We start from the raw sequence: 14,901 nt of genomic DNA, 5'->3' as shown, positions 1-14,901 counted from the left end.
GAGTTATTTTGCAAAATATGTTAGTATTTTATAATACTAAAATGTTAGTAGCCAGAATTATTTGGTTAAACTGCATCCAGCTGTTCATCTCATCTCAGCAATGCAGACTTACACTTCGTTTAGTTTTTAGTTTCAGAACTTTTGTTAAGTGGATTTCCAAAACTTACATATAATACAAAAAAATAGGTTTTCTAAACTGTTTCCATAATTCATAATTCTTTAGATCATATCCCAATGGTTGGATGTACCACAAGGATACCCAGTAAAGAATTTGACAAAACAGGAACGCTAGTTTCTAGAAATAGCTCTTTTACCAGAAGACCAAGGGTCGTCCCTGCTCTGAGGATGAAGGGCTGCATATCACTCTGCCACCAAATCATTATTTCTGTTTAAGAGATCTCAAGTAGTTGGGAGTGACGTGGAGGCGGGGGAGCGGGGAATATAACAAAGGCATCTCTGATAGAAGTACACCTTTAGAAAAACCAAAGCTAAGCCAGGTTACTTGTCCTAAATACACAAAAGCCGTGTATGTAGTCGTGGCCGAGTGGTTAAGGCGATGGACTAGAAATCCATTGGGGTCTCCCCGCGCAGGTTCGAATCCTGCCGACTACGGTGCTCTTATTAAAGGACTGTAGTAACATCTGTGACCAATACGTTCTTTATGGCGCTAAATTAAAAACACCTCTGCATGCTTTCACAACACCAAGCACAATTCGTTACTACCTGAAATGAATATAAGATGGTCATAGACTGGAAGAGGTTTTCCATTTTTCCTATGAAGTGTCCAGGCGTTGGTCATGTTTTCCTGTTGATGAGAATAGTAAGGTGAGTTTTGTTATTTTGGTTTGAGACAGTTTCTGATGCTCTCAGGCTGGCTTCAGTTCACACTGTGGCCTTGAATGTCTGATTCTCCCACCTGTTTCCCTAATGCTGCAATTACCAGCATTAGCTACTGATGTTATTGGTTTTTTGTTTGTTTGTTTTCTGCTTTTATCTTTGGCTATTGGTTTTCTAATTTCTATTGAGTCATTTGTGCTCAGCTTTTCTTATTTACATATTTAAATTAACACATCCATTAATACAGCTGTGTGTAGCTGAATAAAAAATTCTGGAAGCATTAGCATCAATGTCATTTTTTAAAAAAAAAAGTTTATTATTCTTTGTATGTATGGGTGTTTTGCTACACACACACACACACACACACACACACACACACATATATATCACCACCACAGAGGCCACAAAAGGGCGACAGATCCCCTGGATCAGGAGTTACAGGCAGGTGTTAGGGCACATGTGGGTGTTGGGAACTAAACCCTAGTCCTCTGAAAGAACTGAGCCATCATTTTTCCAGCCCCAATATCATTCTTTTATAGTAAAATTTGAATTCCCAGCATAACGATGGTGGTGCAATATGAAGGAAAAGTTAGAAGATGCTCATCTGTTGTCTTGCTTGTCTTGTTTTTGTCTCAATCTGTTTGTTTGTTTGTTTTGTAAGATAGGATCTTTTGTAGCCTTCAAACTTGATAATGTATAACCTTGACCTCCTGATGCTCCTGCATTGAATTTCTGTAGTCCTCCTGCCTCTGCTTCCCAAGTGCTGGGATTATAGACATGTACTACACACAAAATTTCATGTTATTGGTGGTATTTTGTGGAACACTTTATTGGAAAAACATGGTATTTGTTACTTTCTGTCTGTCTAGAAACAGCCAGACAGGGTGCCGGTAGTTCAGTGAGTCATAAAATGATAGTCACCCCAGAGTTTCTAGAATTAATGACCTGGGGGGTGGGAGTGGAGGGATGTTGCTGAGCAGCAGGAAAAGGGATCAGAGGTTCAAGATCATCCCCCATTACAGAGTTAGCTGAAGGTTAGCCTGGGCTATATGAGATCTTGTGGTTCTTGGTGTTTGTTTATTTGTTTGTTTGTTTGTTAGTTTTGTTTTTCTTAAGGCTCAAATTATATAAAATTGATGACACTCAAGGTCAGGAGATACTCAGTGGGCTTCCAAGTCAAACTGTATAATTTGTATATTATAATGGAGCCAGGCCTGACAGGCTTATTAGTCTATTTGGGAGCCTGACAGAGAAGATTTCAAATTCAAGGCTTGTCTGAACTACAGAGTGAGTTCAAGTACACCCTAGGTGACTTTGTAATGTTTTGCTCAACATAAAACTAAAAACTGGGCTGGAGATATAGGACCAGTGGCAGAGCATTTGTTCAGCAAGCACAAGGTTTTAGGTTCCATCTCCAAGATCACAAAATACAATGGTCACTTCTATGAGCAGAGCTATTAGCAAAGACTGAAAGTTATTAGAGGAGCTGGAAGTACCTTTTCATGATGTGGCTTCCAAATGGCAAAGTCTTCCTCTGGTCCTGATTTTCCTCTCGGGAACCAGATTCAGTTAATTTCACAGATTGTTACTGTGCAGGAGAATCTGACTTCTGTTGGTGTTCTGAGTTGTGCAGGTGGATGACTCCAGAATATAACCAGGTTCTGAGGCAGCAAGGAGATCGAGCCTCAATCTGAACTGGACCTTGGCTGATGCTCAAAAATATCATATATTGTTACACAAAAGTTGATTTTTGGGTAAAACAAGATCCTCAAACCAAAGCTTCCAATCTAATCTATATGTTTCATGAAGGAAAACGTCTGCCTCTGCAACTTTAGTTAGTCCTTATTGTACACTGTTTGCAGTACTCAATAACGCAAGATATTCTAAATGTTCCATAACCATCTTGGGACCAAAGTCATGTAAAGGCTGTAAAGCTCCTTCAGAAAAAAACAACTCTATAGAAAACAGAAAACATCACTGTTTTCTACAATGATTTCTTCAAGGTACTTATAGAAAATAACTATTCATTCTGATGTTTACCCTAAATACAGTGAAAAACAACTATTCATTCTAATGTTTATCTTAGATACAATGATTCTAGTAGAATTGCACTATAGTTTTCTTCAACTTCACAAGGGCCATGAAATCTTGTACACCTCCCTCTCCTCCTACACGTTCATTCAGTTGCTCCTGAATCTCACTTCCTTCTTCTGCACATTTCCCTCATTTTCCCCCTTCTGTGCACCTGCTCTGTCTTGCATTCTTCCCCCCCCCTTTTTTTGATTTATTGTCTTATCCCTTTGTCCCCTTATAATCTCTCACCCAAGCCCCATTCTCCTTGTCTTTCTTTCCTCTAAGGCCAAGCAGACTCTCACTACCAGATCTACAGCTAGTCCACACATGGGAAGACGTGCAGCGTCTATCTAGATGAAAGTGCTGTCCCTCCACGTGTTGTCTTGCACTCATTCTATAAAAACACTAGAACTAGGACACAGGAGGATTGTCTTGAGTTCAAGGTTATTCTGGACTATAGTGCTTGACTTTCTCAAAAACAAACACCACCACCGAATGACAAACACACCTTGGTGGTTGATGTAATAAAGTCTTCCCTCAGTTAAGGGGCGACATCTCAGATGTAACAAACATCAACATCTCTTTGGACCAGAGATCTCAGAATTTTTATTGTGATAAAACCATGACAACTCTTTTGAGAGTGAATATTGCTGTAAAGAAAACAAAACAACCCTTTATAGCAGAGGATGGTTTCGATCCATCGACCTCTGGGTTATGGGCCCAGCACGCTTCCGCTGCGCCACTCTGCTACTGTGTAAGAAGCCTCTGAAGTTTATATATAGTTTTTCAACAGTTGGTCTTGGTTTGGGTTGGTTTGGTTTATTTTAATTCAGTAACTTATTTTGTCTTTAGTAAATCGTTGGTTTTTTTTTTTTCACCGTCTTCATACTTTTTAAACTTAGGCTTTGTGATTCATTCCTGCCAATGGGCTATCCCTGGTCGAAAATCAAGAGCGCAAAGGTTGGATCAAGAATTACTTCCCTGGATTTTTACTTTCCAAAGAGGTTATCAGCATATACCTTTTTTGCTCAGGAATGTCGGCTCTCCAGGGGAAGAGTTATGCAAAGTCTTTGAAATTTTAAACAGTCTCGTCCTTTCCACCAAAGCCGCCTCCTCTGGACTGCCGCCTCCTCCTGCAGACACCATTCCCCTCAGTCCTCCAGGGGCCTAGTCCCATCAATTGAACAGATTGACTACATGTACATACAAGCGCTTCAGCTGAGTTGGCTGCTTTCGACAAATGATCTATGTACTCAGAGGCTGAGGTAGGATTGCCTTGAGTCTCAAACCGGGGTAGTCTACAGAGTAAGACAGTTATGCAAAAAAGAATAAATGTTTAAATAAATACATAACAAATAATGTGATCCATGTCACCATTAAATGTTTAAAACACTACATTTAAATAAGTCCTAACATACAAAAGAAAATAAACTCTATGCTAATGATTTAATTATTTATTTATTACCATTCTGGGCATTTGGATCTTTTAGTTTTTCAGTCACCTGGAAGGAAAAAGTATTTACCTTGTTGTAGACTTCACATCTGACACTCCTTACTTGCATCACAAACAGGTTAGGTAGGATCCCAGATCGCCTCTGTAAAAGAGTGATTCCCTGAGCTTCTTCCTGGGAGGGACAATCCCAGTACCACAAACTAGGTAAAGGAGGTTTTTGTTTATAATTAGTCACATCTGTCTTTCTTTCTTTCTCTCTCTCTTTCTTTCTTCTTTCTTTCTTTCTCTCTTTCTTTCTTTCTTCTTTTTCCTTCCTTCCTTCCTTCCTTCCTTTCCCCAGAATTTTTCCAAACTTCTGAACACTTTGAATCTAAAGATTTTGTAAATTCTGAGTTCTAAATGGATTATTAGTCTATCACCTTAACTCCTCAATCACAACGAAACAAGTTACTGCTGTGTTTAAATAAAATAGCTGTCCTTAAATGTAGAGTCCTTTTCAAGGTTTAATCAGGAGCTAGAATGTTTACAGACAGCATGTCCTACTTATCGTTCTTAAGATGCACCAAACCATCAGCTACACTGGATGGCTCCTTAGCTTCATGAGCTACTAAAATAAAGCCAGCAAGACAAGTGTGGCAGCCCAGGCTTGCCATCCCAGCACTTGAGAGATGGAAGCAGGTATATCGGAAAGAGAAAGGAAAGAAGGAGCTCCTAAATGAAACAGACCAACAAGTAGACAAACAAAAAAGGAAAACCCCCTTACCAATAGATTAATAACAATAATAAATACTATTTTTAAAATACATTTTTTTTTTTTTAGATTTTAAAATTTTTTGCTATTTCAGTCACTGTTGAAACCTGACACTGTTGAAGATGCGATCCATGAGAGAGGGGCTTCCTATTTTGACTTGGCTGGCCAGGATCTCTTCATCCTACCTTAGATTCTGGAGTACCAAGAAAACTGTTAAGGCCTAGGTAACTGTTACCTGGCTAGTCTGCCATTTTGCTCTGTTACTAATAGTATAAGAAAACTTTCTCATATGATGTTTCTGCTTTTACTAGGAAACGTTCTCATTCCCAAGTTGATTACATAATCTGTAATGTTCTGTGCCCTTGGAAACCAGTCATGATAGAAATTAGTAGAACTGCTTTTTATACATACCCACAATGAGGTTGAAGCCAAACCAACCACCCAGCAGCACCTCCTAAACCTGTGTATAAGCTTTGATGGTATTTACTTTTATAAGCTGCCCCTGGGTTAGAGCCCAACATAAGAGAGACACCTGCACCAATATAAGAAGCTATTTAAAATAAGACTTCTCGTTTGATGAGGGGTTGAGTAAAGTTTAAGTTCCCAAGACCTCCCTGGGAACTGACATTCTACTTAGCAGAAAGAAACGTATGTGAGCAACCATCCTGGCTGGCAAGCTGAGACTTGAATATTAGACAAGTCCCATCATGATTGGCAAGTTAAGATATGACTGTTAGGCTCAGCATTTTGGGTCCTGAAGTGAATCCATTACATTCCACCATCCAACAAATCAAAGGAAATGCTCCTCAGTCCAGAGTTACTACAAATCTCAGACTGTCTCTTAGGATGGAATCAGCCAATGTGTTCATTACAAGATGAAGGAAATATGGTGCAGAAACACAATGAAGTTTAATTTATATAATAAATAAACACAGAATCTTGATTATTGAAGAACACAAATAAAACTGCAGAAATTTTAAGAGAAATAATCCATACTCAGAATGACAAAACAAAAACAAAACACAATCTAGTTTTAACTGTATACAGGTTTATATGTATGCTTGTGTGTGTGTGTGTGTTTTATGTCATCAAAATAAAGAGGGGACCATGGGAAAAAGTAGAGATCTTGGAGAGCAGGTAACAGAATACATCACATGAAAGAGGCAGGGGTTGGAGTATGTGGAGGGAAGGAGAGTTGAGGAAGAAGGATAAATAAGAACAATTTATAGTGAATGAAAATGATTTAATGAAACTGATAAATTCATATACTGACTTTAAACATTAACTCAATCAAGGCCCTCAAATTGTGTATGCGTGTGGGAGGGTAGAGCAGGTGGCAGTGGGAACCAGAAGGTAGAAGAAAGTCTGTTGCTGTGAATATTATAAGGGCTAGAGTTTATAACCCGGAATATTTGGTTTGGTAGTTTTTAAATAAAGCGTATAAAGGGAAAACTAGGTCCCACCGAGATTTGAACTCGGATCGCTGGATTCAGAGTCCAGAGTGCTAACCATTACACCATGGAACCACACAGTTTCACTTTCTGAGCTGCTAACTGATGAGGTATATAGTTCCATTGCAGAATTCAGTTTCTACTTCCTAAGATTCCTAAACTTCCATTTTAGATTTTGCTATCTGTTGCTGCTGCATACCTTCCTTTCCAGTCATGCACTGGGCTTTTCCTGCGAAGTGGAAGTGCGAATCGCTCTAGACAGGCAACGCCGACCTGCATCCTTAGTCTCCACCGCTTCAGGCCCACTGCTCTACCGACCCAGCAGGGCACAGACGGCTTTATCTCGGTATCTGCGACTGCGTGGTGCCCTTTGCGAACTCCGGAATCTTTGTCCAGTCCTCAATTTAAGGGACAATTGTGAAAATGTACTTTCATTACGTACGATTTGTACACGACTTCTTAGGGAGTGGAGAAGTCCCTGGAAGGTTCCTCCTTTTGGCAAGCTAAGAGTAAAACACAATAGAAAGTTCCGATATGCAAGTATGGTGGCACAAGTTTGTAATCCTTCCTGCATACAGGAGCCTAGTTCAAGATCATCGAGGTCTAGAGAAAGTTTGACTAAGTTTGTGTATCTAGATCTCTCTGATAAAGCTTGGGCTCACTTTTCTGACATTTAACTATGTATATTTTCATTTTCACTTTCTACAAGAATCAAGGGAGCATCCTATCATGTTTGTTTGGATAGTCTCTTTTGGAAAATCCACTGAAATATTTTGTCTTTTTTCATTTTCTATGGTAATTATGTCTTCTTATTAATTTACTTTTTTATATTTCTGTGCCTGCATGTGTATCTCTGGTTCTATATTCTGGACCTAAATTTTGTTCAGCATATGTGGTGCAATCAATTCTCCAGCCCATCTGCACTCTCTTAATGGTGTCTAAAAGTGAGAAAAACCTACTGATGCCGGTAAAACATTGACATTATATTTGCCTGGAAATAGTGATTCTTTTTTGTGCTTTGGAAATTGTATAATGTCGCCGTAGAATAGTATCCAGGTTACCTTTCAGAGGCATAATTGTGTTACTTTTCATCTCATGTGCATCCCATCTGGATTTGACTTTGCTGTGATTAATATATTTCTATTCTGATAGCCAGTTGAAACACTCATGCACGAATTTCACCTATTGGAATTCCTAGTGCAAGGCAGAGCCACATTTGTTTTAAATCAAGGGACTGATTTAACTTAGAATGTGTTTATTTTCCCCTCATTTGTGGATTTCCCTGAGTAGAAGCCACACCGTATTGATCGCTATGGTTTTACGGTAGTTGTTTTCCGTTCCAAAAGCTCTTTTATTATTATTGAAATGTACACTCACAAGTACTTTGCTGAAGACTTCAGGTATTCGAGAACTTGATCAGGTCATTAATGCCTCTTCATCAAGCACACTTGGGTCACAGGGAAGTCTTAACTTCAAGTTTGGTGCTTAAAACGCCTATAGGGATGCTGTGGTTGTACAAGGATTCATCATTAAAATTTTAACCACACTCTCCCCGTCGGGGAATCGAACCCCGGTCTCCCGCGTGACAGGCGGGGATACTCACCACTATACTAACGAGGATCAAGGTTACTAGCGTCTCTTGTGTATGCCCAATGAAGTTAAATATGATCTATCCTGTCAGTATTCTGTTATTGGAAAGAATGTACCAAAGTTAAAAGTATATTTCTAAGTATCCCTATGATGTAAAATTCTAGCCTGGGCGAAAGACTGAGTTTGGCCAAAAATTCCACACAAATTATTTACTTTTTTTTGCCCCCCTGTAATTCCAAATATTATAATCATCCTGAATCAGTAAAAATGTAGCTGTTCAATGTGTAGGTATCGAATCTGCTGTTGAAAGACCCCAGTAAATAACCCAGAGTCCATCATTTTAATCACTTGGCTACAAACACAAAACTTCAGACACTTTTATTGTTACATGATAGAGATGAAGGAGCACAAACCATTTTCAACTATTGACTAAACTACAAGAAGATTCACACAATTATTTTAGGATAAAAGATGATTTGATTATAAAAACACCCCCACCCCATCACACACACACACACACACACACACACACACACACTCAAGACTCAATGACCTCCAAGCCACCGAAACAGCCCAAAACAGTGAAATAAGCCTGGTAAAGTGCTCACACGTGTAACCCAGCACTCTTGAACCTAAATCCAGAGGAGTATCTCGAGTTCAAGACCAGCTTGGGCTGAACAGCAAGCTTTTTGTCTCAAAAAACTGTAATACGGACTGGAGAGATGGCTCAGTGGTTAGGAGATCAGTCTTCGCCCCCCCCCCCCCCACTCCGGCCTCTTAGGTGCTAGAGTTACACTTGAATGCGTGCTTTTAAAGACTGTCCTTTTTGTTTTTAATTACTTGTATGCATGCATGTGCCACGGAGGAGTTGTGACATCAGTGCAGTTGCCCACAATGTTCGGAACACAACACTGGAACTGGAGATAGAGACTGTTGCAAGCTGTCCAATGAAGGTTCTGGAAACTGAACTCAGGTCATCTCTCCAGCCCGGAACATGTTCTTTAAAAACAAAACACAAATAAATAAAAAGTGCTGAGCATGGTGGCACACGCCTTTAATCCCAACACTTGGGAGACAAAGTGGGGCTGATCTCTGTGACCACAAGACCAATCTGGTCTACATAGTGAGTATTTTGGCCATCTAATGTTTCCCTCAACGGGCACTTTGTTTTCAATATATTATATCTTCCCCGTACCTTGGAAGGAAGGGTTCCAGATAAGGTATTGGATACATTCCATCGCTGTACATTCTCTCTCAGCTCTGCCTGAGTATTGGTTGGCTTACTTGGTTAGATCTCTGTGGCTTCCTTGTTAATGCTGTGGTGCGTAGACAAGACTTTTAAGCAGGGCGTCTTAGAGTGGAGTCATTGCAAGTATAGCTTTGAGAAAGGAATCGGAAGGACTTTAGTTTTGTGGATTATCTTTGTGTCTTCTCAAAGTAGAACGTTAGAGGTAGACGGAGATGTTTCCCTCAGAGAAAAGATAGTTTCGAGGTAGACGGAGATGTTTCCCTCAGAGAAAAGATAGTCTGGTTTTAGGTAAACTAAAGCAAAGACGAACATTAAGAAAGAACAAATTAGACAAACATGTCCACATTGACAATGCAAGAACTATACCTCAACTAGTCCTGTACCTTGTATAGTTGAAAGGCGTAAGGAAACTCATCATTTGGGATACACCCTCAACTCAGATTAAAGTACCAAAGAAAACACCCGTAGTCGGCAGGATTCGAACCTGCGCGGGGAGACCCCAATGGATTTCTAGTCCATCGCCTTAACCACTCGGCCACGACTACAAACCATACTAGGTTGTTAATTGATAGAGCTTCGTGGCAGGTGATTTGTGCAAATACCTTGTGGGTGGGGCAGGCTGCGGGTTACAGAGCCGAGGGGAGGAGCCTCGCAGGTCCGGATCAGCAGAACACTAAAGCAAGAACCTCTGCCTCACCAGCAGACACCCAGAGGGCGTCGCCGGGTCTTCTGCTACCAGTCACGCACGGCGTGAGAGGAACTTCCATGGATTTGTGTTCCAAACTAAGGGCGAGATAGACATGGAAGCCTCTTTGACTTTTTTTTTTTTTTTTAAATGTAGGCATGTTTTCCCTCAGTCCCCTTCTCGCTCCTTCCGAACTCCTAGTTTAACCTGTTCTGCCAAACAGTGGCTAATGATCAGAGATCCAAAATAATTGTACAAATGAAATGGGATTGACAGAAGTTTTAGTGGATACAGGAGCTGATGTTAGTATACTTTCCCCAAAATCTTGGCCACTTCAGAAGATTTACACACATTTCTAGAAATGGGTAAATTATCACTAATAAGACAAAGTGTCCAATGGAATATCTGTGTGTAACAAGAAGGGCAAACAGGGAAGTTGAGACCTTATGTGGCTGAAATACCCATAAACTTATGGGGAAGGAATCTTTTACAATAATGGAGAAGTCAAGTTAATATTCCTGCAATTCCAGGGACAGCAAATGAAGAAAATAGAGGTGATATGGTAGATTCTGGGGAAGCTATCGATACTGGTGGTCAAGAACAATCACAAGCTCTGCTTGTTATCCAAACACAGGATATCACAAGGATTGAGTTTCAAAATTTATAAAAGGGGTCACTGCTGACATACCAACAACCTTGCCCCTAAAATGTTTATCAAACGGACCTATATACCAAGAGCAGTGGCACATAACAAAGGAAAAATTGCAGGCACTTGCACAACTTGTACAAGAGCAGCTGGAAGCTCAACATATAGAAGAGTCTACTAGCCCGTGGAATTCCTGTGTTTATTGTAAAAAAAGAAATCAAGAAAATGGGGGATGACAATGGATCTAAGAGCAGTTAATAGGGTAATTCAATGAATGGTTCCTTTACAGAACGGACTTCCTCTACCATCTTTGTTACTGAGAACATGGCCTATAATAATAATTGATTTGAAAGACTGCTTTTTCACAATATCCTTGCATGAACAGGGTAAGGAAAGGTTTGCTTTCTCTGTACCTACTTTGAATAATAGTCATCCACTAAAGAGATACCACTGGAAAGTACTTCCACAGGGAATGTTAAATAAATAGTCCAACTTTATGTCAGCATTTTGCACAGCAACCATTAGAAATAATTCATAAGCAATCCCTTCCATCTAACATTTATCATTATATGTGTGACATTCTGTTGGCTGACTCTAACAAAGATGTTTTAGAGAATATATTGAAGGTAACACAAGGATTCTGCTGTGCTGGGGGCTACAGACTGCGAGATTCACTCAGTGACTTGGGTTATAAAATTAGTCAACAAAAATTTGACAACAAATGGTACAGATCCACAGGTACCGATAGCGAACACCTAACAATTTTCAAAAATTAATGGGCTATATTAACTTGCTGAAGTCTACAATTGGATCAAGTATATATGAGTTAAGCAATTTGTTTCAAACAATACAGGGAGATTCTAATTTAAATACTCCAAGATGTCTAACAGCTGAAGCAGAGAAAAAGTTAACTCTTGTAGAACAAAGACTACAAGAGGCATCTGTGGATCGAATTGATCCTAAACTTCATTGTATTCTGGTCATTTTACCTTCAACTCGTTCTCCTACTGGGCTTATTATGCAAAGGGAAGATGATATTATGAAATGTATTTGCTTAGCTCATAAATAAAGTAAAAAAATGAAAGCATATCTAGAAAAGATTTCTGAATTAAATAAGATTATGTCAATTGTCAGGAACACCTCCAGCCAAAATTGTAGTACCTCTTACAGATGCTAAGATTATGTCATTTTGGGTGATCAATGAAGACTGGCAAAGAGCTTATAACAACTACTTGGGTGAAATTAATAGCAAATATCCAAAAAGCAAATATATAAAGTTTATAAAAAGAACTAATTGGATTCTTCCACTTATTCTAAAGAGAACACCAATTCCAGAGGCACCAACGTTTTATACTGATGCAAACAAGATGGGGACGGTAGGTAATAACTCAGATTAAGTTAGCAAGATGATCGAATACAGCAGTTCAGAAATCAGAATTGTATGCAATCCTATCGTATTATTAGATTATTCTGAATCTCTTAACATAATTACTGATTCTTTATGTGCAGAAAGAGTTATTTTGCATATAGAGACTGATGATTTTGTACCTGATAACTCAGAATTAACTTTGTTATTTATACAATTGCAACAGTTATCAAAAGAAGAAATTATATATTACTCATATTCAATCTCATACAGGTTTGCTGTGCCCATTAACTCAAGGAAATGAGAAAATTGACCAATTACTAATAGGAAATGTGTTAGAAGCCTCAAAATTTTATGAAAAACATCATGTCAATGGGAGAGGTTTAAAAAATAAAATTTCTATCATTTGCCAACAAGCCGAAGAAATAATGAAAAAATCTCTACTCATTCTCTATACAACCAAACTCCCTTACCTGCTGGTAGTAACCCTACAGGTTCCAAAAGAAATGACATCTGGGCCAGGTGGTGGTGGCGCACGCCTTTAATCCCAGCACTTGGGAGGCAGAGGCAGGCGGATTTCTGAGTTGGAGGCCAGCCTGGTCTACAGAGTGAGTTCCAGGACAGCCAGAACTACACAGAGAAACCCTGTCTCGAAAAACCAAAAAAAAAAAAAAAAAAAAAAAAAGACATCTGGCAGATGGATGTTTTCCGTTTTGCGGAATTTGGAAAACAAAGGTGTATATACACCATACCATTGATATGTATTCAGGGTTTCAGTGGGGAACTGCATTTAAAATTGACCATGCTCCCGCATATGTTTCCAATAAGTTGAAGCAATTCTTTGCCTATTACAATATAAAGCATGTTACTGGCATACCACACAATCCCATAGGACAAGACATTATAGAAAGAGCCAATCCTACCTTAAAAGAGATGCTTATTAAACAAAAACAGATAATAAAACCCCCTCAGGGACAGACTAAATAATGCTTTGTTAACTCTAAACTTTCTTAATGTTGGTGGAAAGGAACAACAGCATCTGGGGTACACTGAGTTATTGAAAAAACAGAGGAACTAGGCAACCCATATACTATAAGAATGTATTGACATTAGAATGGAAACCTGCAATAATTTTAAGATAGGGACATAGTTATGCTTATGTATCTACAGGGAATGAAAAAATATGGTTACCAACAAAACATAAAAGTTAAATCTGGCCAGGCGGTGGTGGTGCACGCCTTTAATCCCAGCACTTGGGAGGCAGATGCAGGCGGATTTCTGAGTTCGAGAGTTCAAGGCTAGCCTGGTCTACAGAGTGAGCTCCAGGACAGCCTAGGGCTACACAGAGAAACCCTGTCTCAAAAAAAAAAAAAAGTTAAATCTGATCAGGGGAAACCTCTTATTAGCTGAGACATGAAAGTCTTCACAAAGCAAATAGTCCAGGTAATTCACTCTCACAGACTGTCTCAGTTACTGATTTCTCCAAAACAAAAACAAAAACAAAAAACAACAACATGCAAATTGACTTCAAAAGGGCTACTCCATGTGACAAGTCACACAAAGACTGGACAATGCATAGATTGGACAGACAACACAAAGACTGGATAAACCCAGAGATGGGTCAATAAATCCTACCGCTAGCTTTTTTCAAATTAACTATTTTCTCCACTTTGACCCCAAACAGGAATTCTTTTCCCCAATTTAGCAGAAAACAATTATAAGAAGACCACCATCCAGATTCCTTAAATTAGGATGGAAAGTTTTGGTCGTTTGATGTTAGTTATGGTTGCTATCATCTAGGGTAGTAGGTTGTTTTGTTTAATTGATAGAAATTTAAGGTTGTTTTGTTTGAAGTATTGTATATTGATAGAAATGTAAAGTTGTTTTCTTTTTTTTTTTTTTTTTTTTTTTAAGTCTTTTTTTTTTTTTTTAAGATTTTATTTATTTATTTTATATATATGAGGAATACACTGCAGCTGTCTTCAGACCCACCAGAAGAGGGCATCAGATCCCATTACAGATGGTTGTGAGCCACCATGTGGTTGCTGGGAATTGAACTCATGACCTCTGGAAGAGCAGTCAGTGCTCTTAACCGCTGAGCCATCTCTCCAGCCCGTAAAGTTGTTTTCTTAAACTATTGTCTGACTATCTTATATATAAGCTGTTTGTTTAAGGTATGATGTAAAGCTCTAGTTTTATGGTTCTTATAATTGTTTCTTTTGTGTGTAGATTGTTAATGTTAGGGGAAAAAAGACTGTTTTATTAGAGGATGTTTTGCTGAGTGTTGTTTTTCTGGAAGGTGCCTGGAAAAGAAGCATGTAACGTTTTGCTAGAGCAGATGCTTGACAGGACATGTGACGTTTGGAAAAGGTATAAGTATAACCCAACAGATAGTGGACAACACTTTGGCATTGGTTTGCCTTGCTACTCTGTTGGTCTTCATTGGGCTTTGCTGATGCTGGTCTTCAAAGACAATACTGTGGCACTGGCTCGCCTTGCCTTCTTCACTGATCATCATTTGCCATGACTTCATAGAGAGAAATACATCAAAGAACTTCTCATGATATTCTGGTGGTTTCTTGCCAATTCTGCAGACTCAAGACAATTGACAGAGCCTCAAAGTTTCTTCTGGATGGAACTGCCATTGCTGATTCATGAACGGCGTTTGTAAGTGGATTGAACTACTGCTGTTGATTTGTGTGAACTGAACTGCTGATATCCTGACGTGGAAAATTGGAATCGTCCCAAAGAACTATTTCTAAACAGGTCCACATCCTCCTTTGCCCTGTTAATCTTTCCT

The 14,901-nt window shown here is 39.1% G+C and overlaps 5 non-coding genes across 5 annotated transcripts; 1 reads left to right on the top strand and 4 right to left on the bottom strand.

Moving 5' to 3' along the window:
• Positions 1–530: 530 nt before the first annotated feature.
• Positions 531–612, top strand: Trnas-aga. Its single transcript has one exon. It is a non-coding gene; the product is annotated as a tRNA-Ser (tRNA).
• Positions 613–3,587: 2,975 nt separating this feature from the next.
• On the bottom strand, positions 3,588–3,659 carry Trnam-cau. Its single transcript has one exon. It is a non-coding gene; the product is annotated as a tRNA-Met (tRNA).
• A 2,909-nt stretch (positions 3,660–6,568) lies between these two features.
• Positions 6,569–6,640, bottom strand: Trnaq-cug. The gene has a single exon. It is a non-coding gene; the product is annotated as a tRNA-Gln (tRNA).
• Positions 6,641–8,113: 1,473 nt separating this feature from the next.
• Trnad-guc lies at positions 8,114–8,185 on the bottom strand. The gene has a single exon. It is a non-coding gene; the product is annotated as a tRNA-Asp (tRNA).
• A 1,682-nt stretch (positions 8,186–9,867) lies between these two features.
• On the bottom strand, positions 9,868–9,949 carry Trnas-aga. The gene has a single exon. It is a non-coding gene; the product is annotated as a tRNA-Ser (tRNA).
• Positions 9,950–14,901: the final 4,952 nt, after the last annotated feature.

This window comes from Grammomys surdaster, unplaced genomic scaffold (assembly GCF_004785775.1).
Source record: "Grammomys surdaster isolate TR1022 unplaced genomic scaffold, NIH_TR_1.0 267, whole genome shotgun sequence".
Classification (NCBI taxonomy): domain Eukaryota; kingdom Metazoa; phylum Chordata; class Mammalia; order Rodentia; family Muridae; genus Grammomys; species Grammomys surdaster.
Note: the sequence above shows the minus strand (reverse complement) of the source record. Positions and strands in the feature narration are given on the sequence as shown.